Raw genomic sequence first — 24,812 nt, forward strand, 5'->3', positions numbered from 1 at the left:
TGCAGGCATTCACAGTAGGATGAGAAAGGGAGACCTCATTGAGAAATCAAAGATAAATGAAATGCATTCAAAATTGCAATGACCATTTTCTTGGTGATTTATGATCTAAAGAAGTAAAGCCTCTGTCAAGTGTATCAAGTGACCCGATAGCAGACAATCCAGTAGTGCAAAGGTGCTGTTACAAATAGGTTTCTTTATTGAGCTCTGACAGCCAACGGCTATTTGTCACTCATTGTAGTGTTCGTTTAACAGAATTTTACCCCCAAACAAGAAAACAGTGTACACATTTAATGTGAACATAGCATGGCAAATCATGAATGATGGGATCTGATGGTATGAAATGAATAATCCTTCAAGACGCCTGGTGTGCTGGCCTGTTTGCTGCATTAGTCAGATGCACAATGTAGCTCATAGAACCACTGCCAGAAAATCTCACCACACCCAGAAAGCTCTGAAAAAAAAGCCTATTTTAGTTAGTACTTTAAAATAAAATGCCTGCAAGCTAACTGGACCTTACAGAGAAAGAAAAAAAAAAACAATTTAGCCTCTTCTTCCTCACAAAGCCTAAATCATTGAAAGGGCTTTTAATTTTTGAAAACCTCAGCCAGTATGTGAGCTACTGGGTGGGTGTGCTCATGCTGGAGTGCATGTGTGACTTCAGAATGAAGTTCTGTGCAAAGGCGCCACACAAGGCTTATATGCCCACTCCCGTCCCACTCTTCGGGTTTAAGTGCTGTGTAGGCCTCCCAGGGGCTTTCTGCACATGGGTGAATTTCACCTTTGGTGCTTGTAAAAAGTGCCAGAGAGATCGCCTTGGAGACTGAAATCCTCCCTTTATCCACAGAAGAGTTACAGCACACATAGAGACAATGCAAGCTGCCTCCCAATGCCCTGCCACATTACCTCAGCTCTTCTAAAGAGGGCCCATCTTTAGAGAATGAGAAAGTAGTTCTGTCTCTGTGTGCATTCAGTGCTTGGTTTCTTTGCTGAGCCTTCCACCAAGTACTCTGATTAATGGCAGATGCGAGGGCAGTTCTGAGATGTGGATACTTATCTGCTGGGGTCTGAGACTATCTGCCAGAGTGGGGATGTGAGCCGTCACGCCCAGTAGTTGGAGCAGGTGTCAGGCCTAGTGGCTGGGGCAGGAGTTGGTAATCAGGGGCAGAGCAGGAGTCGGAAGTCAGGAATTGGAGCCGAGAGTCAGAGCCAGGTTACCTGGAGTGGGGCAAGGCCGGGGTGGGGCAGGGCCCAGTCTGGGACAGAAGCTGGGCTGGGAACAAGCAGGCACAGGAGCTATTGCAGCTGTGGGCAAATGCTTTGCGCAGCCTACGGTTGCCAGTTATGGTTGGACATATTCCAGGAGGTTTCATCACATGACATAATCTTTAATTCTTGGAGACTCCAGGACAAGCCTGGAGGGTTGGCAACCCTAACGTAGCCACTGCACTGCTGCTGCACTTAAGAGCTGGTCTTCTGACTCTTCTCACTAGTCAGGTGGTATAGCCACACAGTCAGCCTACTCTAGGCCAGCTGCGCTTGTTAGGTGGCCCAAAGACTGGCTCTGCTGTAGGCCCCAAAGGTGATCCCGGCAATTACAAGCCAGTAAGCCCCACTTCAGTACCAGGCAAACTGCTTGAAACTATAGTAAAGAACAAAATTGTCAAAAACATAGATGAACATAATTTGTTGGGGAAGTGTCAACATGGTTTTTGTAAAGGGAAATCATGCCTCACCAATCTACTAGAATTCTTTGAGGGGGTCAACAAGCATGTGGACAAGGGGGATCCAGTGGATATAGTGTACTTAGATTTTCAGAAAGCTTTTGACCAGGCTCTTAAACAAAGTAAGCTGTCATGAGATAAGAGGGACGGTCCTCTCATGGATTGGCAGCTGGTTAAAAGATAGGAAAAGGGTAGGAATAAATGGTCAGTTTTCAGAATGGAGAGAGGTAAATAGTGGTGTCCCCCAGGGGTCTGCACTGGGACCAGTCCTATTCAACATATTCATAAATGATCTGGAAAAAGGGGTAAACAGTGAGGTGGCAAAATTTGCAGATGATACAAAACAGCTAAGTCTCAAGCAGACTGCGAAAAGCTACAAAAGGATCTCACAAAACTGGGTGACTGGGCAACAAAATGGCAGATGAAATTCTATGTTGATAAATGCAAAGTAATGCACATTGGAAAACATAATTTCAACTATACATATAAAATGATGGGGTCTAAATTAGCTGTTCCCACTCAAGAAAGAGATCTTGGAGTCATTGTGGAAAATTCTCTGAAAACATCCACTCAATGTGCAGCGGCAGTCAAAAAAGCGAACGGAATGTTGGGAATCATTAAGAAAGGGATAGAAAATAAGACAGAAAATATCATATTGCCTCTATATAAATCCATAATAATCCCACATCTTGAATACTGCATGCAGATGTGGTCGCCCCATCTCAGAAAAGATATCTTGTAATTGGAAAAGGTTCAGAAAAAGGCAACAAAAATGATTAGGGGATGGAACAGCTTCTGTATGAGGAGAGATTAATAAGACTGGGACTTTGCAGCTTGGAAAAGAGACGACTATGGGGCGATATGATAGAGATCTATAAATTCATGACCGGTGTGGAGAAAGTAAATAAGGAAGTGTTATTTACTTCTTCTCATAACACAAGAACTAGGGATCTCCAAATGAAATTAATAGGCAGCAGCTTTAAACAAAAGGAAGTATTTTTCACACAGTGCACAGACAACCTGTGGAACTCCTTGCCAGAGGATGTTGTGGCAAAGACTATAACAGGGTTCAAAAAAGAGCTAGATATGTTCATGGAGGATAGCTCTATCAATGGCTATTAGCCAGGATGGGCAGGGACAGTGTCCTTAGCCCAGAGATGGGCAAACTTTTTGGCCCAAGCACCACATCTGGGGATGGAAATTGTATGGCAGGCCATGAATGCTTACAAAATTGGGGGTTGGAGTGTGGGAGGGGGTGAGGGATCTGGCTGGGGGTGCGGGCTTTCAGGTGGGGCCAGAAATGAGGAGTTCAGGATGCAGGAGGGGGCTCCGGGCTGGGGCAGGGGGTTGGAGTGTGTGTGTGGGGGGGTGAGGTCTTTCAGCTGGGGGTTCAGGCTCTGGGATGGGGCTGGGGAGGGTGCTCCAGGCTGGGACAGAGGGGTTTGGCGGGTGGGAGGGGGATCAGGGCTGGGGCAGGGGGTTGGGATGCAGGAGGGGGGCAGGGGTGCAGGCTTCCGGAGGCGCTTACCTCAAGCAGCTCATGGAAGCAGTGACATTTCCCTCCTCTGGCTCCTACATGGAGGCGCAACCAGGTGGGTCTGCGCGCTGCCCCATCCACAGGCACCGCCCCTGCAGCTCCCTTTGGCCACAGTTCCCAGCCATGGCACACATGGAGTGGGGCAAGCCCTGGATCCCACTCCCCAGCTGGAGCTCGAGGGCCGGATTAAAATGTCTGAAGGGCCGGATGTGGCTCCCAGGCCGTAGTTTGCCTACACCTGCCCTAGCCTCTGTTTACCAGAAGCTGGGAATGGGTGACAAGGAATGGATCATTTGATGATTACCTGTTCTGTTCATTCCCTCTGGGGTACGTGGCATTTGCCACTGTCAGAAGACAGGATACTGGGCTACATGAACCTTTGGTCTGACCCAGTATGGCCATCCTTATGTTCTTATGAGATCAGGTGTAACTGAGGGAAAATCACACACACACACACACACCCAGAGCAACCTAAATTTGACCAACCTAAGTGCCAATGTGGACTGCGCTATGTTGGGAGGAGAGCATCTCCTGCCAACATAGCTAGCCCCACTCTCAGGGGCTCGAGTAGTTAAGCTGAGGGGAGAGCTCTCTCCCGTCAGCTGAAAGCAGCCACATTAGAGCCACATTCCAGCGGCAAAACTGCATCAATGCAGCTGCGTTGCTTTAAAGTCTCTAGTATAGCCCTGCCCTTAGACAGACGTGGATGTCTCTCTTCTGAAAGCCAGACGTGACTGCCATGTTCTGAAGTGCAAATGAATACTCAGCACCATGGGCTAATAGTAATGTCTCCTGACATGTACCCACTGTCACATCTTACTCATAGTTGTTGTCCTACAACCAACCACAACCTGTCAGATTCTGTAGCTAGGAAAGTGCTGTCTGATCTGGCTTAACTAGAATGTGACTGTCTAGCAAACACCTGAATGCCACGTCCAGTACAACAGTGTATGTTTGAACTATGCAGCAGCCACTGTTGCACTGAGTGAAACCCAGCACACAAGAAAATAACTTCCTGTTATTGACTAAATTCTAATAAGAAATTGATCACAGATGCAAGCAGCTAGCCAGAAATAGGTTATTGCCATTTGGGCCTGCACTGTACTTGGAAGTTGATGCTAATGACAGGCTAAAGAACATCCCAGGTATAGCAGTATGCCAGGCTGCAGTCGTATTTATTGGCAACACAGTAGACTCACTTACTTACAGTTTAAAGATTGAAAAGCAAGGAAATGAGTAACAGTGAGTGGAAGCAAGCAGCAAGAAATTATTCCTTTCCCTTTCTACTGTTTATATTTAGTGCTTAAGAACCTTATGTAAGAGAGTCAATAACAAAAATACTCACCCCCTCTACAACACTCATGGCCTGAGTTCCTGAAGCCCTGAAACAGCAACTGAGCTGTTGATGTTATCTCAGCATCTAAATATAGCCCGTGATCCAGTTCAGGCTTTCTGCAGATCCCTACTGGAAGGAAGCCATTTTTCTTGAGTGTATTTCCAAGAAAACAGTTGACAGGCTTGGCACAGCGATTCTTGGAAATGTTCAATAGGTCATCTTCTGGAAGGGAATGCTGACTGATGGAATCAAACAGACTTTTTTCTTAGCTCCACACACCACTCACTATTCTTATCAGGGCTCGTTCCCCAGGTGCAGCAACCTTATACAAAATACTATCTGCAGTAAATTGGCCTGATTAAGCCTTCTTCGAGTCTCATTTCCTTTCTGGCAGCAGAGCCACAACTGTTCTGCTGTTGCCAGGGTGCTTGCTGCTAAATGAAGACAGACAGCCTAAGACTAGAAATTATAGCACCACCTGTTGCTCACACCGGTGCAGTGGAAATCCCACTAAAACACAATGGGGAATTCTGAGAACACTGATTCTGGAAAAAGCTTTATTCCTTGCATGTGTTAACTCTGATCTAAAGCACACAACAGAGGCCGTTTTTTACCTTTTGCACAATTGTCCTGTTCTCCAGCGTTCATTCACCAATTCCAATGCCAGAAAGGACCATTGTGATGATCTTGTCTGACATCCTGTAAAACACAGGCCATAGAACTTCACTGAAAAATGAAGCTCATAGTGGAGTCCTGGGGGTTAGAAAGTTGCCCCTGATTGAGGTCAGAACATGTAGGGATAAAGTGAGACATGCTAAAAGTCAAGTAGAGTTGGACCTTGCAAAGGGAATTAAAACCAATAGTAAAAGGTTCTATAGCCATATAAATAAGAAGAAAACAAAGAAAGAAGAAGTGGGACCGCCAAACACTGAGGATGGAGTGGAGGTCCAGGATAATCTAGGCATGGCCCAATATCTAAATAAATACTTTGCCTCAATCTTTAATAAGGCTAAAGAGGATCTTAGGGATAATGGTAGCATGACAAATGGGAAGGAGGCTATGGAGGTAGATATTACCATATCTGAGGTAGAAGCGAAACTCAAACAGTTTAATGGGACTAAATTAGGGGGCCCAGATAATCTTCATCCAAGAATACTAAAGGAATTGGCACCTGAAATTGCAAGCCCATTAGCAAGAATTTTTAATAAATCTGTAAACTCAGGGGTTGTACCGTATGATTGGAGAATTGCTAACATAGTTCTTATTTTTAAGAAGGGGAAAAAAAGTGATCCGGGTAACTATAGGCCTGTTAGTTTGACATCTGTAGTATGCAAGTTCTTGAAAAAAATTTTGAAGGAGAAAGTAGTTAAGGACATTGAAGTCAGTGGTAAATGGGACAAAATACAACATGGTTTTACAAAAGGTAAATTGTGCCAAACCAACCTGATCTCCTTCTTTGAGAAAGTAACAGATTTTTTAGACAAAAGAAACGCAGTGGATCTAATTTTCCTAGATTTCAGTAAGGTGTTTGATACCGTGCCACATGGGGAATTATTAGTTAAATTGGAAAAGATGGGGATCAATATGAAAATTGAAAAGTGGATAAGGAATTGGTTAAAGGGGAGACTACAGCGGGTCCTACTGAAAGGTGAACTGTCAGGCTGGAGGGAGGTTACCAGTGGAGTTCCTCAAGGATCAGTTTTGGGACCAATCTTATTTAATCTTTTTATTATTGACCTCGGCACAAAAAGTGGGAGTGTGCTAATAAAGTTTGTGGATGATACAAAGCTGGGAGGTATTGCCAATTTGGAGAAGGACCGGGATATCATACAGGAGGATCTGGATGACCTTGAAAACTGGAGTATTAGTAATAAGATGAAATTTAATAGTGAGAAGTGTAAGGTTATGCATTTAGGGATTAATAACAAGAATTTTAGGTATAAGCTGGGGACGCATCAATTAGAAGTAACAGAGGAGGAGAAGGACCTTGGAGTATTGGTTGACCATAGGATGACTATGAGCCGCCAATGTGATATGGCTGTGAAAAAAGCTAATGCGGTCTTGGGATGCATCAGGAGAGGTATTTCCAGTAGGGATAAGGAGGTTTTAGTACCGTTATACAAGGCACCGGTGAGACCTCACCTGGAATACTGTGTGCAGTTCTGGTCTCCCATGTTTAAGAAGGATGAATTCAAACTGGAACAGGTACAGAGAAGGGCTACTAGGATGATCCGAGGAATGGAAAACTTGTCTTATGAAAGAAGACTCAATGAGCTTGGCTTGTTTAGCCTAACTAAAAGAAGGTTGAGGGGAGATATGATTGCTCTCTATAAATATATCAGAGGTATAAATACCAGAGAGGGAGAGGAATTATTTAAGCTCAGTACCAAAGTGGACACAAGAACAAATGCATATAAACTGGCCACCAGGAAGTTTAGACTTGAAATTAGACGAAGGTTTCTAACCATCAGAGGAGTGAAGTTTTGGAATAGCCTTCCAGGGAAGCAGTGGGGGCAAAAGATCTATCTGGCTTTAAGATTAAACTTGATAAGTTTATGGAGGAGATAGTATGATGGGATAACATGATTTTGGCAATTAAATATTCATGGTAAATAGGCCTAATGGCCTGTGATGGGATGTTAGATGGGGTGGGATCTGAGTTACTTGTAGAAAATTCTTTCCTGGGTATCTGGCTGGTGAATCTTGCCCATATGCTCAGGGTTTAGCTGATCGCCATATTTGGGGTTGTGAAGGAATTTTCCTCCAGGGCAGATTGGAAGAGGACCTGGAGGTTTTTCTCCTTCTTCTGTAGCATGGGGCACAGGTCACTTGCTGGAGGATTCTCTGCTCCTTGAAGTCTTTAAACCACAATTTGAGGACTTCAATAGCTCAGATATAGGTGAGAGGTTTTTCACAGGAGTGGGTGGGTGAAATTCTGTGGCCTGCGTTGTGCAGGAGGTCAGACTAGACGATCATAATTGTCCCTTCTGACCTTAGTATGTATGTAAGAATGCTGACTAGAGATACTTAAAAGTTCGCCATTTCTTCTAGTTTCTTCTGTAGCTATAATGTTTGTACTCCATGTTGTTTGCAATAAGCCTGACAATATTTATCTTCTTACCAATTCTGTGCTAGATCCTGGCATTTCACGCTAGATGAGAAAGCTGGCTTAGACAACTTCCACAGCCTCCATCCTTGCTCACACACATGCAGGCGGCAGGGCAGGATCTCTACCTACCATTCAGATATAGTGCTAGGGAGGGGATATCTGCCATGCAGGCCCCCAAACAAAGGACCAAGGGGATGTGGTGTGGTATGCTAGCTAGGGGACACATCCCAGCAGCATTTATTTATCTGTCTCAGCGCCAGTTGTTGGAAGGTGTCAATTATTGCATTATCTCAGCACTAGCCAGGGACACATACTGCTCTTTTTTAGAAGAGCAACAAAGTGCATCGACTATGAGATGTCCAAGGCCTGCTATGTGGAATTCTGCCCTGGCCAGCAGCATTCTGGCAGCACAGGATATCCTGGAGAATGTTCCCGCTTCCTCTATTTGCATTAGCCAGGGGAGGGCTAGGGCCTTCAGCATATGGCAGATATTGAATTTATTTTCTCCCCATATCCAAAGAGCATTAAGTGACTATTTGGGTTTAACTTTGACCTACATAGCACCTTATCATGTTAAAGGATCTTTGCTTGTGTATCAGCACAGCTTGAGGAGGCATCCGATGATGCCGCAGAGTCAGAAGCAGCCGCAATCATAGAATATCAGGGTTGGAAGAGACCTCAGGAGGTCATCGAGTCCAACCCCCTGCTCAAAGCAGGACCAATCCCCAACTAAATCATCCCAGCCAGGGCTTTGTTAAGCCTGACCTTAAAAACTTCTAAGGAAGGAGATTCCACCACTTCCCTAGGTAACGCATTCCAGTGTTTTACCACCCTCCTAGTGAAAATGTTTTTCCTAATATCCAACCTAAACCTCCCCCACTGCAACTTGAGACCATTATTCCTCGTTCTGTCATCTGCTACCACTGAGAACAGTCTAGATCCATCCTCTTTGGAACCCCCTTTCAGGTAGTTGAAAGCACCTATCAAATCCCCCCTCCCCCATTCTTCTCTTCTGCAGACTAAACAATCCCAGTTCCCTCAGCCTCTCCTCATAAGTCATGTGTTCCAGTCCCCTAATCATTTTTGTTGCCCTCCACTGGACATTTTCCAATTTTTCCACATCCTTCTTGTAGTGTGGGGCCCGAAACTGGACACACTACTCCAGGTGAGGCATCACCAATGTCAAATAGAGGGGAACGATCACGTCCCTCAATCTGCTGGCAATGCCCCTACTTATACATCCCAAAATGCCACTGGACTTCTTGGCAACAACGGCACACTGTTGACTCATATCCAGCTTCTCGTCCATTGTAACCCCTAGGTCCTTTTCTGCAGAACTGCTGCTTAGCCATTTGGTCCCTAGTCTGTAGCAGTGCATGGGATTCTTCCATCCTAAGTGCAGGACTCTGCACTTGTCCTTGTTGAACCTCATCAGATTTCTTTTGGCCCAATCCTCTAATTTGTCTAGGGCCCTCTGTATCCTATCCCTATCCTCCAGCGTATCTACCTCTCCTCCCAGTTTAGTGTCATCTGCAAACTTGCTGAGGGTGCAATCCACACCATCCTCCAGATCATTAATGAAGACATTGAACAAAACCGGCCCGAGGACCGACCTTTGGGGCACTTCACTTGATACCGGCTGCCAACTAGACATGGAGCAACTGATCACTACCCATTGAGCCCGACAATCTAGCCAGCTTTCTATCTACCTTATTGTCCATTCATCCAGCCCATCCTTCTTTAACTTGCTGGCAAGAATACTGTGGGAGACCGTATCAAAAGCTTTGCTGAAGTCAAGGAACAACACATCCACTGCTTTCCCCTCATCCACAGAGCCAGTTATCTCCTCATAGAAGGCAATTAGATTAGTCAGGCATGATTTGCCCTTGGTGAATCCATGCTGACTGTTCCTGATCACTTTCCTCTCCTCTAAATGCTTCAGAATTGATTCCTTGAGGACCTGCTCTATGATTTTTCCAGGGACTGAGGTGAGGCTGACTGGCCTGTAGTTCCCTAGGATCCTCCTTCTTCCCTTTTTTAAAGATGGGCACTGCATTAGCCTGTTTCCAGTCTTGCGGGACCTCCCCCGATCGCCATGAGTTTTCAAATATAATGGCCAATGGCTCTGCAATCACATCCGCCAACTCCTTTAGAACTCTCAGATGCAGCTCATCTGGACCCATGGACTTGTGCTCGTCCAGTTTTTCTAAATAGTCCCGAACCACTTCTTTCTCCACAAAGGGCTGGTCACCTCCTCCCAATACTGTGCTGCCCAGTGCAGCAGTCTGGGAGCTGACCTTGTTCGTGAAGACAGAGGCAAAAAAAGCATTGAGTACATTAGGTTTTTCCATATCCTCTGTCACTAGGTTGCCTCCCTCATTCAGTAAGGGGCCCACACTTTCCTTGACTTTCTTCTTGTTGCTAACTGTGACAGGGTTGGGCCAGATGGCTACAGGAGAGTAATTTTTTTTTTGAAGCAAAAGATGTTTTTATTTGCATAACACACTTACAAAGTAAAAACAGGAGCATATGCAATGTGTAACACAGCAACCAATCACAATTGTTTTCTCATTAGCTTCAGGGGAGGGAAGTGTTCAAGCTTGCCTGGGCCCAGAGCGGGGGGCTTCCTCGACTCTCGTGGTCTTCCACCCTTCTGAGTTACCTGGCACCATGCCCGAGTGTCACCAACAATTCCCTCCTCTGAAAGCACCCAACAAGAGGGGCAGGCTGTGGGGTGGGCAATCCGGGGGCACGTGCACCCACGTGTGAAAGGACCCCTTTAGGGTGGTGGTGTCCGCAGCAGCAATGGCTGGGGCTGGGGTCCCTTACTCTCTCCCCCAATCAAAGGGTCAGACAAAGGGACCTGGACAGGGACACTGAGCAGAGAACCTCAGACAGTGCCCACCGCCCTTCAAAAGCATCAAGGGAGTCGGTGGACGCCGCCCAGAGGAACTCCGCCCAGATATGTGAACGGACCGAGGATCGGAAAACGGCCCCACAGTCACAGAAACTCCATCGGTCAACCTCATCTCTCTGGTTTTATAGATGGCCGTTTTAGATGATGGCCGTTTTATAGATGGCCAGGAGGAGGTTAAATAGGAGATCCCGCGACTTTGTGAGGCCACGGATGGGGAGTGCATAAATAAAAAGGTGAGGGGGAAAAATGCAACCAAAAACGTAATAGGAGATTTGTGAGGAGTTGGAACAGGGGCTGCAGCCTGGCGCACTCCAAATATATATGCACCAGGGTTTCCCTCACACCACAAAAGGAACAAGTATCTGGGATGGGGGTGAACCACGCCAAGTACGTGCCTGTGCTCAAGGCTCCGTGAAGGAGCCACCAACTGATGTCCCTGACGGGCCTCGGGACCAAGGTGGAATATACGCTGGCCCACCAGGGCTGGTCACCCTCCGGTGGCAGAAGGTCTCGCCGCTTTGTGTTGGGGCGGGACACTAGGGTGAGGGCGTGAAGGGTGTGGAGCGCAAGCGTGTAAAGATGTTTCCTTGGCGTGGTTTGGAAGCGTACCAGCTGCAGTTCATGCAGCCAGCTCGCAGTGAAGGGGCGGGGGGGGGGGGTCGATTGGATCTGCAGGGCAGGGGTCCAATTAAAAAGTCTGGCGGGCCTGGGGTAGAGGGTGGGCGGGGCGTGCCCTCGAGCAGGACCCGGTCAAGGTAAGTTCGAGCAGCGGGCGGCAAAGCGGCCTTCACCTCCTGAAGTACATGCCAGGGAGTACGAGGTCTGGAGAGCCCCATGCGCCGGGCGAGTGTCAGGGGATCCAGCCAGTCTCCCCAGTCGTAGTCCAGGAGGTCTCCGACTCTTGTGACTTCTGTCAGGATCAAGCTCTGGTGCACCGAGCGGGACTCCGGCACCTGCACACGGAGCTGGGGGTTGTGTAGCAAGGGCTCCGCGAGGAGATCTGCCCCCTCGGTGGCCGCCATGGACCTGGTCGTTAAAAACAGTTTCCAAGTCCGGAGGAGGTCCTGGTAGAAGACCGGCAGCCCAGAGAGGTCTCGCGGAAGACCTCCTGGATGGAGATAAAAGAGCTGCTGGTCATATCGGAGCCCTCAGATGCAGCGCAGGATGGCATGCGCCAGTGTGCTCAACGCTTAACTGCCTGCACCATAGAGGAGCCTCTGTAGGGCCTGGAGGCGGAAGACACAGACCTGAGTGTGTAGACACTTCAGGCCCTGTCCTCCTTCCTTCAGGGGTAGATGAAGAACCCCTAACGTGGCCCAGTGTGTTCCTGACCAAAAGAACCACAGAATCGATGTCCGGAGGTTGGTCAGGAAACCCAGGGCCGGGATCAGGGTGTTGAGCCGGTACCAGAGCACGGACAGGACTAGTTGATTAAGCACCAGCACGCTCCTTCGGAGCGAGAGACATCGGAGTAGTCCCGTCCATTTCCAGAGCCGCTCTATCACCCCGCCCTCTAAATTTTCCCAGTTCTCCAGCAGAGAGGGATGTGTGGCAGAAAGGTAAACGCCAAGGTACAGCAGCGGACCCACGCTCCACCGGATTGTCTGAAGTGCGGGTGGGAGGGAGCTCGCCTGCCGCCAGTTTCCTACCGCCAAGCCAGAGCTCTTGACCCAGTTGACCTGGGCGGAGGAGGCTGCCCAATAGATGGTCTGGCAAGCCTCCACCCGCGCGCGCCAAGTCACCGGGGTCCTGGATCACAAGGAGCACGTCATCAGCATACGCCGACAGGACCAGTCGCAGCTCCGGCTCCTGCAGCACCAACCCTGTCAACCTCCTTCAGAGGAGACAGAGGAAGGGCTCGATCGCCAGAGCGTACAGCTGGCCTGAGAGGGGACACCCCTGCCGTACTCCTCGCCCGAAGCTGACCGGTTCAGTCAGGGTCCAGTTGAGCTTAACCAGACACTCTGCGGAAGCATACAGCACCTGGAGAAAACCCACAAACTGGGGTCCGAAGCCAAACGCCTGCAGAGTGCTCAGGAGGTACCCGTGGTCCACCCTATCGAACGCCTTCTCCTGATCTAGGGACAGGAGGGCGAACAACAGATCGTCTCTACGCCCGAGTTCCAAAAGGTCCCAAACCAGAAATAGGTTATCAAAGATACTGCGGTCCGGGACGGTGTAGGTCTGGTCTGGGTGGATCACGTCCACCAGCACAGACCCTAGCCGCAGCGAGATTGCTTTTGCTACGATTTTGTAGTCTGTGCTGAGGAGCGAGACAGGATGCCAATTTCGTAAATCGCGGAGGTCCCCCTTCTTCGGCAATAAAGCGAGCACAGCTCACCTGCACGAGAGAGGGAGGACCCTGCTCTGCAGAGACTCGGCCCAGACGGTGACTAGGTCTGGGCCGAGGACGTCCCAAAACACGCGGTAGAACGCCACAGTCAGCCCGTCCATGCCTGGAATCTTATTGGTGGGCATATGACGGAGGGCTTCTGAGAACTCGGCCAGAGTGAGAGACAACTCTAGCCGGTCTCGGTTGCTTGCTTTGACCTTAGGGAGCTCCTCCCAAAGCACTCTGCAAGCACTATGGTCAGTCGGATTCGGGGAGAAAAGACTTGCGTAGAAGGCTCGGGCCCTCCCGCACATCTCCGCTGGTTCCATGAGGGGGATGCTGTCTTCTGCCAGGAGGCAGGTGACATGTTTCTTGGCCCCCCTCATTTTCTCCAGGGCATAGAAGAAGTGGGAGCCGCGATCCATCTCCCGAAGGAGGCAGATGCGGATTGAACAAAGGCGCCCCGGGCCCAATGGTCCTCGAGGGCCTGGAGCTCCTCCCGCTTCTCCCGGCACACTCCTCAGAGGAGCGGATCTTTGGGGCTGGTGGCCAGACGCCTCTCCAGCTCTAAGACCTCCCATTCCAACTGCTCTATCGCCGCATTTCTCTGTCGGCTGGTGCCCCGGGTGTAGTTGCGGCAGAAAAACCGGGCGCGCACCCTCCCCAGGTCCCACCATCGCCGCGCCGAGGGAAAGGCACACCGCTGCCCTCACCAGGCCAGCCAGAATTCCCAGAAGGAAGTCACGAAGCCCTCATCCTCCAACAGGCTGTTGTTAAAATGCCAATAGGCCGGCCCCGGCCTCTCCGCACAGAGGGAGGCTGTCACGGTGGCTAGGTGATGGTCAGAAAATGGGGCAAGCCGAATGTTGGAGGAGTGGGCTCATGAGAGATGGAAGCGTGATAGATAAATGCGGACACACCAGGAGTGGCTCGACCGATGGGCTTCCACCCGGACAAAGGAGAACATGGAAGTGTCATCCAGGTGGTGGTCATGCCAGATGTCCACTAGGGAGCGATGTTCAACTATCTCCCGGAGGGTGTCCGCGGCGGCCAGGCACTGCTCAGGCCCCGAGCGGTCTCGCTCCTCGAGGGTGGTATTAAAATCCCCTCCCAGGACCAGGCACTCGTGAGAATCTAAGGTGCCAAGGAAGGCGGATGCCTGCTGATAGAATTGCAGCTGCTCCAGGCCCGATGTCGGGGCATAGACGTTAACAAGGTTAACCATGAGCCCCTCTATATGGACGTGGAGATGCAGCAGGTGACCCTGCACGGCCTCGGCGACCCCTAGCACCTCAGGCTGTAGGTCGGGGGAGAACAGGGTCGCCTCTCCAGCCTGCCGAATCGTGGAATGGCTAAAGTAGACCCTGTCCCCCCACTCCAGCCGCCAACTATCTTTGGCGGTCGGATCCGTATGGGTCTCCTGCAGGAAAATCACAGAGTACCCTCCCTCCCGAAGGAAGGAGAGCACCTGGAACCTGCGGAGAGCCATCCTACAACCCCGGGTGTTCAACGTTGCGATGGTGAGAGGTGTCATGGGGAGGGCCGGGGGGATCCTCACTGGCAGGGATGCTCGTATCCCCCAGTGGGCCGCGCAACAGTCCTTGACCCATCCTGTAGGTGAGTAATTGGTCATGGAAGATGCGGACCCACCAGTAGGCCGCAACGTCCTGCTTCCCCATCCCTTTACCTTCCCCCATGAGGGCCCTTGTGGCCCGGAGGATTTGAAAAAAATCCTCCCATCACTGGAGAGCAAGCTGTACCTTGTTGCAGGAGCCACGGACATCCTCTAAAAACTTGCACAGCACTCCTCACAGCTCACGGGGGAGTGCGGTTACGGTTTCCCGGTTGTTCCCCGGCAAGGCCCTTTGTGCAGCCCCATGGCCCACTAAAACGGGCAAGCAGGGTGCAGACCCCCGACGGGGTGTCTGATGGGCTGGAGCTTCTAGGCCCGCCTCAAGCCCTGGGGCAATAGGGAGCAGTGGAGGGAAAATAGCAGCCCCTAATGGGTCAGGGCAGGAGAATGCAAAGGGAGCTCCCTGGGGGTCATCAGTTGGAAAAGGGAAGGAGACAGCCCTGGGGGCAGAGATAACATCGCAGGAGGTAGACTGGATAGGGGTAGGGGCAGGGGCAGGGGCAGGGGCAGAGGCGAGGTTCTGGGTTTCGGGAGGCAAGCAGCTGGATGGTGGCGCCTCCCGATCAGGCTCGAGGGTTAAGGGGGTGGGGAGGGAGCTCTCAGTGATACTGGGCACAGGCTGTATGGTGAATTTAGCGGCTACAGCATCAGGAGGTGGATTATCTTCTGTTGGACCCCCGCCTGGGAAGGAAATCGATTGCTCCGCACCAATGGGGGGTGCCCGTGGCGGCTCGTGTCCTGGTTGCATGGCGCCGGCTGTCACCTGAGGAGGCTCGGTGGTCATCAGTGGGGTGCCATCAGTGCCCGGGTCGATAGAGGAGTCCAGGGGCTCCTCGGAGGTGGGAGCAGAAGTAGCAGTTAGGGGGAGGAAGCATGGGGAATAGAGGGGTGGAGTGAGGTCGCCCAAATCGAGGTTTGCTGGCAAAAGGTCGTCCTCCCCCTGGGCAACCGGGGTCAGATCTAGGGCCTCGATCTCCTTGAACATGGAGGAGAGGACACTTTCCGTCACCCTGGGGTTCTCCCCGCTGGCACCCGCCACGACGGTTGCCTCGGGGTTCATGGGGGCTTCGGACAGTGTCAGGACAGAAGGGGCTTCCTCAAGGGTCTCAGAGGGGAGGGTCTCCCGTGGAGGGGAGACACTACCTTCCAGTGCTACCACGTCTTTCCCGGCTGACACCGGTGGATGGGACACACTCGTGGGCAAAGCGGAAGGCTCGGCATCGGTGCCCCCCTTCCTGGTCTTCCGGGGGGCCTCTGCCTCGGGTAGAGGAGGCGGAGTTCGAGCCTTCAGATTGCCTCGCTTCCCCTGGACTAGGGCCCAGACCTCCATGGCATCATCTGGGGGCTGGTTAGCAGGGGTCATATGAGGGGGTAAAGGCGATGGATCAGTGGCTTGGGGGGGACGGTGGGGCGGCATAAGGGAGGGAGGATTCTCCCTGGGGCAGGCTCTCTCTCATGCCTGGTGGTATCTCTGCCACACCCTCCTCCATAGGCCCCGCCAGATTGTCAGCAGCGAGGGCGGGGCTCTCCCACTCATCTGGCTGTTGTAGGGGAGGTGCCCCTTGGGTCTGAGCTGGAGAAGTGGTGGTCTGAAGAGGAGCGGGGGCGGGTTCGGGTATCGGGCGGCCAGGGACGTAGGCAATGACGGGGCTGATGTTCTGCCAGGTCTCAGGGATCCCAGTTGCCCCTCCTTGCCGGGCTAAGGGGCAGTCCCTCCGGACATGCCCTGACGCCTGGCAGAGGTAGCATCGGGCTTCCCCCGTGGAGAAATACACCCGGCAAAGGGCCACCTGGTGGGGGACTAGGAAGGACCCCTCGAGAGCCTCTCCATCACGCGCCGCTGATGGCAGTAGAAGCTGCACTTGCCGGCGGAAGGAAAAGATGTGACGTAGGGTGGGGTGCTTGCAGCCCAACGGGAGAGGGCTGATGACAGAAACAGGTTTTCCCAGGGTGGAGAGGGCGGGTAACAGGGCAGCATTGGGGAGAAAAGGAGGGACAGAGGTCAGGACCAGGCGGACACCCAGGTCTTCTAGCGGCTCTAGGGGGACAAACACCCCCCCACCGCCAGGCCCCTCTCCACCGCTTCCTGGGCGGCAGCCTCCAATGCTAAGAAGAAGACGACCTTCCCGTACATTTTGGAGGCTGCCACAATGGCCCAGGGCCCCACCACCCTCGCCAATGCCCGCACGTAGGTCTCCACGTGGGGCGAGGCAGGCACCAGGAGGCATCGGACTCTGTGCTTCCTTGTCATGGTGAAAAAGGGGCCCCAGCCGCTATTGATGGTGGCGGAGGTGGTGGGCTGGAGAGATGACGAGGCGTCAGGCAGGGGGGCTGCCGCTGCCCAGGCATACATCCTGGGGGCTGAGGGAGGGACATCCGCAGAGCTGGTTAAGGGGGCAGCGGGGGAGGACCGCAGCAGGGGGGGTGGCCTCTGCCATGGAGGGCCTGGTGGTTTTAGCGGGGCCCTTCCCCTTCTTCTTGCCCTGGCCTTTCCTGCTGGCTGGGGGGGCTTCCCTAGAGTCTGGGGAGGCGATGGGCATGGCAGCGGTGGAGGTCACCCCAGTGCCCTCCATTGCCGATACCCCAGTGGGGGCGGTGGCAGGTGATTGACAGGAGTTGGGGTCAGGTAGAAAGGGACAAGCTGTGGGACAATTCGTGGAGGGGGGCACATGAACCACCGTACGCTTGTCCAGAGAGTCCTGTTTGGTTGGCTGGTGCTTCTGGCCCACGCAGTGGAATCAGGGCGAGCAGCTGAGTCCAGAGGCAGATATTAGACAGCCAGCAAAGATGGTGGAGGAGGCAGTTGTGAAGATGGTAGCGTGGGGGTTGGGAGGACACAGATGGATCGGGGGGCAGCTCCATGCCACACCCCCTGTGTTCCTACAAACACATGTTGGATCATATTAAAGAAGTTCTGTATTAAAATCACAAATGAGTTTGATTCCCCATAGTTTAAATTCCAGGGTATTACTAATTAAGAGGTCTCTTGGTTTTTGGTACTGTTTCTCTCCCTCTATGTGTGAAACTTGCAAGCTGCAAATTGTGTTAGTACATTCTAAGACAGAGTCTGTTCTCAAAGCAATTCACAGAGAGAGAGACTCAAAGCAATACTCTAACAACAGAAACAGCACCCAGAGACTCCCCGCCCTTTTGTTGTATTAACAATTGTGATTAAAATAGAGATAGAGGATTATGTGGATGGATGCTTGGTGTGGATAATAACTGAATGATCAGGGAGGTGCCAGCCTAAGAATCCAGTGTCCATCGGCTGAAGAAGGCATCAAGTGGAAATAACCAGAGGACCCCCCGGAGGGCAGACTGGAATCCACCCACCAGCCTCAAGAATGGGAGAACCAAAGAACAAGATAACATCTTGGAGCTGTCAGGAATGTGCCATCTGCTGATTGATTCAGCAACAGCATGATGAAGCAATTCCCATAGACTGGCATAGGAAGAAATTCCTATAAAAATAGACTCTAAAAAGTGAGAACTCTGGGGTCTGATTCTGCAAACCAACTTCCAGGAGCATCAGATGAGCATCTGACAAGGCCCTGCTCCCTCCTCATGTCCAGGCCACCTGGCCAGTGGCTTGGCATGAGCAACTCTAAGGCTGGTAACTATGATAACAACCTTGCAGAACCTGTGTGTGTGTGTTTGTATGAATGAATGTGTGAATAAATATGAGATTGAATGGAATGTTATAGCTATAACTAACTGCTTACTATGATTCTTTCTGTATTCACAATAAACGTGGTATTTTGCCTTTTTCCCTTTAATAAGATCCTGCTGGTTTTTATTTTATTGGTATAACACACAGTTAAGACACAGTCAAGGCCTCCCCCCACACGAGAGCACAATTCGAAAGTTACTCAGTCTTAGGCTCCCTCCATGGTGATTTGTAGATTCCCTGGGCAGTGTTCCTCTGGTGGACGGCTTTTTCTCTGTCTGTTCCGGATCGCAGCTGCAAACATTCCAGGGATGCCGGAGCGGATGATAAGAAATTCTCTCAGCCGGAGACAGGTCCGCAGACAAACAGCAAGCGGCTGGGTCTGGGGGCTGGGTCCCTCCACTCCCCCCCTCTGGGGAGCGGGCCGGCAGGCCCCCTCTCTCTTGGCGGGGGGGTTTCAGCTGGAGTGGCAGCAGCGTCCGAGGGCGGGCGGGGGGGGCTAACAGCCGCCCAGCAGCCGGCCAGCACTCTAGCAACAGCAGCAGAGAAAGAAAAAAAACAACAAAAAGAAAAGAAACGGGGGAGAGCGTCTGGCCTGGTCGGGGGGAAGCCGAAAGCAGGGGCAAAAAGCAAGGAAAGCCCAGGCCGGAGGGCGGCAGTAGGAGAGCAGGCTAAGTAGGTCCCTTTTCCCTGGGTAAGGTAACAGGGAAGATTCCAGAACAATCGGGAACCTTCTGGAGACAATTAAGACAGGCTGATTAGAACACCTGCAGCCAATCAAGAAGCTGCTAGAATCAATTAAGGCAGGCTAATCAGGGCACCTGGGTTTTAAAAAGGAGCTCACTTCAGTTTGTGTGTGTGTGTGAGGAGCTGTGAGCAAGAGGCACTAGGAGCTGAGAGTGAGAATGCAGACTGTTGGAGGTCTGAGGTGTACAAACGTTATCAGACACCAGGAGGAAGGTCCTACGGTGAGGATAAAGAAGGTGTTGGGAGGAGGCCACGGGGAAGTAGCCCAGGGAGTTGTAGCTGTCGCACAGCTGTTCCAGGAGGCACTCTAGACAGCTGCATTCCACAGGGCCCTGGGCTGGAACCCGGAGTAGAGGGCAGGCCTGCGTTCCCCCCAAATCCTCTCAACTGGTCAGACACAGGAGGAGTCGGCCGGGACTGTGGGTTCAGAAAAACGGCCAAGCTGAGGGCTGCCGTGAAGCTCCAAGGTGAGCAAATCCGCCAATAAGCACAAGACCCACCAAGGTAGAGCAGGAATTTTGTCACATAACATACCTGAAGAAACCCTTCTTGTTACTATTTACATCTCTTGCTAGCTGCACCTCCAGGTGTGATTTGGCCTTCCTGATTTCACTCCTGCATGCCCAAGCAATATTTTTATACTCATCCCTGGTCATTTGTCCAATCTTCCACTTCTTGTAAGCTTCTTTTTTGGGTTTAAGATCAGCAAGGATTTCACTGTTAAGCCAAGCTGGTCACCTGCCATATTTACTATTCTTTCTACACGTCGGGATGGTTTGTCCCTGTAACCTCAATAAGGATTCTTTAAAATACAGCCAGCTCTCCTGGACTCCTTTCCCCCTCATGTTATTCTCCATGGGGATCCTGCCCATCAGTTCCTGAGGTTGTCAAAATCTGCTTTTCTGAAGTTTAGGGTCTGTATTCTGCTGCTCTCCTTTCTTCCCTGTGTCAGGATCCTGAACAAGACCATCTCATTGTCACTGCCTCCCAGGTTCCCATCCACTTTTGCTTCCCCTACTAATTCTTCCTGGTTTGTGAGCAGCAGGTCAAGAAGAGCTCTGCCCCTAGTTTGTTCCTCCAGCACTTGCACCAGGAAATTGTCCCCTACACTTTCCAAAAACTTCCTGGATTGTCTGTGCACTGCTGTATTGCTCTCCCAGCAGATATCAGGGTGATTCAAGTCTCCCATGAGAACCAGGGCCTGTGGTCTAGTAACTTCCATGAGTTGCCAGAAGAAAGCCTCGTCCACCTCATCCTCCTGGTCCGGTGGTTTAGCAGACTCCCACCACGACGTCACTCTTGTTGCTAACGCTTCTAAACTTAATCCAGAGACACTCAGATTTTTCTGCAGTTTCACACCGGAGCTCTGAGCAGTCATACTGCTCTCTTACATACAATCAGCTTCCCTACCTTTTCTGCCCTGCCTGTCCTTCCTGAACAGTTTATATCCATCCATGACAGTTCTCCAGTCATGTGAGTTATCCCACCAAGTCTCTGTTATTCCAATCACATCATAATTCCTTGACTGTGCCAGGACTTCCAGTTCTCCCTGCTTGTTTCCCAGGCTTCTTGCATTTGTGTATAGGCACTTGAGATAACTTGCTGTTTGTCCTGCTTTCTTAGTATGAGTCAGGAGCCCTCCCCTTTTCCGTTCTCCTGCTCATGCTTCCTCCCCGTATCCCATGTCCCCACTTACCTCAGGGCTTTGGTCTCCTTCCCCCCGTGAACCTAGTTTAAAGCCCTCCTCACTAGGTTAGCCAGCCTGCTTCCAAAGATGCTCTTCCCTCTCTTTGTTAGGTGGACCCCATCTCTGCCTAGCACTCCTCCTTCTTGAAACACCATCCCATGGTCAAAGAATCCAAAGCCTTCTCTCCGACACCACCTGCGTAGCCATTCGTTGACTTCCACAATATGACGGTCTCTACCCAGGCCTTTTCCTTCCACGGGGAGGATGGACAAGAACACCACTTGCGCCTCATACTCCTTTATCCTTCTTCCCAGAGCCACATAGTCTGCAGTGATCCACTCAGTGTCATTCTTGGCAGGATCATTGGTGCCCACATGGAGAAGCAGGAAGGGGTAGCGATCTGAGGGCTTGATGAGTCTTGGCAGTCTCTCCATCACATCATGAATCCTAGCTCCTGGCAAGCAGCAGACTTCTCAGTTTTCCCGGTTGGGGTGGCAGATAGATGACTCAGTCCCCCTGAGGAGAGAGTCCCTGACCACCACCACCCGCCTCCTCCTCTTTGGAGCGGTTGTTGTGGAACCCCCATCCCTAGGATAGTGCATCTCATGCCTTCCAATCGGCAGAGTCTCCTTCTGTTCCCTTCCCTCAGATGTATCATCTAGTCCACTCTCCGCATTAGTACCTGTGGAGAGAACATGAAAATGGTTGCTTACCTGTATCTGCGCTGCTGGTACATGGACGCTCCCCTTTCTTCTTCTGGAGGTCACATGCTGCCAATTTTCTTCACCGTCCTCCTGTCCCCGCTGCGCAGCCTGCTCTGAAGCTTCAGAACACTGTGCCCGTAGAAGCATATCCTGACTTCTGTCCAGGAAATCTTCAGTTTCTCTTATGCAACACAGGGTCGATACTTGTTTTTCCAGACCTTGAACCTTCTCTTCCAATATGGAGACCAGCTTGCACTTTGTACAAAGTCACTTCTGTCCTGTGGAAGAAAGACAAACATGGCACATCCAGTGCAGGTAACAGCTGAACGCTCCCCATCCATATTACCTTCCTTCTATGAGCTTCCTCAGGAGTTGTAGTAACTACTCAGAGAAGCCAGCAAGATGTAAGCCTCAGTGGGCTCTCCCTGGGCAAACTCCCTCTGTTAGCCTCTCTGCTGTTTGCTGCTCAGCTGGTTCTCAGCTGACTGGCTTTTTATAACAGTTAGGCCCACTCAAGGCTCACCTGGAACAAAGCACTCCCAATTCACACTTTTCAAACAAACAACCAATCAAGCACACGGTCAAACTGTACCCACAACAGACACTCAGATACTCACCAACACAGCCTCCCCAATGCAGCCCTTAGCATACCTCGTCTCAAACAGATCCCAGGCAAACTCCCTCTGTTAGCCTCTCTGCTGTTCACCACTCAGCAGGTTCGCAATATAATAATGCTTTCTGTTTCCGGTCCCACAAAAATCAGTGCCTAGTGTTATTTTCTTTTTCATATACATTCCCGACAATACAGTGTGATGACAGCAGTTAAGAAACAATCAAAACACTTTAGGTAGATTACAATTCAGAGTACTCCCCATCTCTCTCCATTTACACCCAAGCCGCTTTTAAAGTAGGTAACATTTTCATTCTATGCTACATAGGAGTTTCCCTTTCAAAATGTCTTGCCATTCTGCAGCTCATGAATGCAACTGTTCACTGAGCCTAACTTTCAAAATGATTCTCCTAGGACTGTGTTTCCCCCCCTCTTCAGTTCAACACACAAATAATATGCTTTCTGTGTTGCAAGGAATCTAATTGCCTCAATCTCTGTAAAAGCATCAAAATGCTCATTTAAATCTATTTTTGGGTATTGGATATAACTTTGGAAAATAAATTTGTTTTTAATAAAGAGCTACAAAGTTTGATATTCACTTTCCCCTGTTCTTTGGCCTTCTAAAGCACTTTTCATCTTCAGAATTCAGAGCCCATTACGAAGGAAGGGTAGTATTATTACTCCCATTTTACAGACGGGGAGACTAAGACCTGGAGAGCGTAAGTGATTTGACCAAAAAGTCCTGGTGAGGCAGTGGCAGAGCCTCCTGCCTCTTAGTAGGGAGCTCTGTTCACAGAACCACAAAGCTCAAGGATGGTCAGCCCATTAGAAACATAGAAGCCAGCCCTGAAGTTTGAATCAGGATATGAATTTTCCCAGAGTTTGCAGATGTATGACACGGGGGATTTTGCTATGGACTACTAGCTTGGGGGATCTCTTTTTTAAAACAAGTTTCCAGTCTATTTTAAAAACACAAACAAACTTCTATTCACTATGTTTTCCCAACCTGCCAGCTTCTAGAATTTGCCAGGCTGCACTGATACGTGGCTCATGCCCAGCCACTATCAGTATGCAATGCTGTTGATATAGCTGGGAGTGACACACTTCATGACCATGGTGGACTAGTAATCATTTCAAAAAGGTAGCACTGGGAGTGGGATTGAAACACTCTGCTGCACACAATGGCCCACAACTTCTCTTCAACAAAATAGTCTTTATGCTTTTCTTAAAAAACAAAGCAAGCAAGAAAAAAACCCACCTTTGTTCAAAATGACTCTTGTGAGGTACTTAATGTTGACACACAGAAATGTTGTGCCAGAACCTTTAGTTCAGCATCTGTTCATTCAGAGACGCTCCTTTTGTGTTCATGTATTTCTCTTCAACTATTTATAATACACTCACCTTGAATTGCATTAGCCCTTGACAAACTCTGCTAATGCAACTTTCTCTGAGAGCTGAGGAGCCCACATGAGTGAAGGAATGAGGGATTAAATTTCTGTGCTCCACCTCCAATTCTCCCGTTTGTTATTCCAGCACATGGACCCTGTAAAATGACTCACCTGTTTGACAGCTTTGCAGTGTGCAAACAAAACTTGATGATTAAAGAATGGAATGTTAACCTGGCCTTTGAGAACCCACTCAAACAAACCTTTATTTGAATCTGTGACGGCTATTTGCTGGCTTAGCACATAAAATTTAGTAGTGGGAACTGACTTCCTTTCCTGAATTTATAGCCCGTACAACTCAGCTTCTAATGTTCAACTAACTGCTAGTGCTGTTTTATCTTCTACCTTAATAGTGGGGGGGGGTTTAAGTCTATTCAGAAATGCCTGTTTTGCTTACATTAGTATCTCCTTATGATCCGGATAGTTTAGGGCTAACAGTCTTGAGTGCCTCCCAAAGTTTTACAAAACAAGCAGGGATTCCCAGATGTGCAGTGAAGTTTTCAAAACATGCCATGACTTTTTAGGAATAGACATAATTAATAATAAACAGCTGCCTGATGTTTCCTGCATGGCTGCTTCTCTATTGTGTATTATGAATTTTTAATAGCAGGGAGGCATGAGAAATATTCATCAGGCAATGCAAGGCGACACCCAATTCAAGTTTTTTAAAATTCTGTAACAAAGTGAAAGAGGGCCCATCATGCAAAGCAAAATGGGGCATTCATGAGCTAAATAACAAAATAAAGAGCAGATATTCACATGCTATGCACAACTCCATCTGTAGGTCCATTCTGTACGGGTAGGAAACAAGGTTTACTACCTGTTGGTATGAGTAGCTTTGCAGGAGGCTTGTGGGTTTATTGTCCTATTCTAAAAAACCCTACCTTTTTATAGTAGAGCGCTATTTTCTGTCGATCCACAGTTATGTCTGTAACTGGATTTTAGTGGTGTATTTTGTTCCAGACTCTCTAAGGATTTGGTGTGTGTGCATTGTTTATGGAAGATGAGTAGTTCCTTTTCCAGGGAAGCTGGTCTACCAAGGTGAATATTCTCCTTACTGGGGTGTATGCCGTCATTATTCTGTGACAGCACTGTGTCAAGGCCTCCCATAGGACTGTAGGCAATTTCTCCTTAATGCCACTCTGCATTGATGGGATAGCAGCGTGGGCATCTGCTTACATATTTTATGAATCTTTAATGATAGATTTACAGAGGTGTTGAGCACTCTCAACTCCTAGTGGAGCTGCAGTTACTCAATGCCTCTGACAATGAGACCCTTTAATCTCTTAGGGTATGCCTACGCTGCAGTTAAAAACCCGCGGCTCGCCTGTGCCAGCTGACTCAGTCTCGCAGGGCTCAGGCTAAGG

At 50.0% G+C, this 24,812-nt stretch overlaps 1 long non-coding RNA gene across 1 annotated transcript in view; it reads right to left on the bottom strand.

Annotated features, from left to right (window-relative positions):
- LOC140905027 (uncharacterized) overlaps positions 1 to 4,745 on the bottom strand; it is a 100,038-nt gene extending 95,293 nt beyond the window's left edge. Inside the window, exon 1 of the long non-coding RNA XR_012156714.1 lies at positions 4,604 to 4,745. This is a non-coding gene — a long non-coding RNA (uncharacterized lncRNA). The remainder of the gene's footprint in view (positions 1 to 4,603) is intronic.
- Positions 4,746 to 24,812: the final 20,067 nt, after the last annotated feature.

This window comes from Lepidochelys kempii, chromosome 1, assembly GCF_965140265.1.
Source record: "Lepidochelys kempii isolate rLepKem1 chromosome 1, rLepKem1.hap2, whole genome shotgun sequence".
Lineage (NCBI taxonomy): Eukaryota > Metazoa > Chordata > Testudines > Cheloniidae > Lepidochelys > Lepidochelys kempii.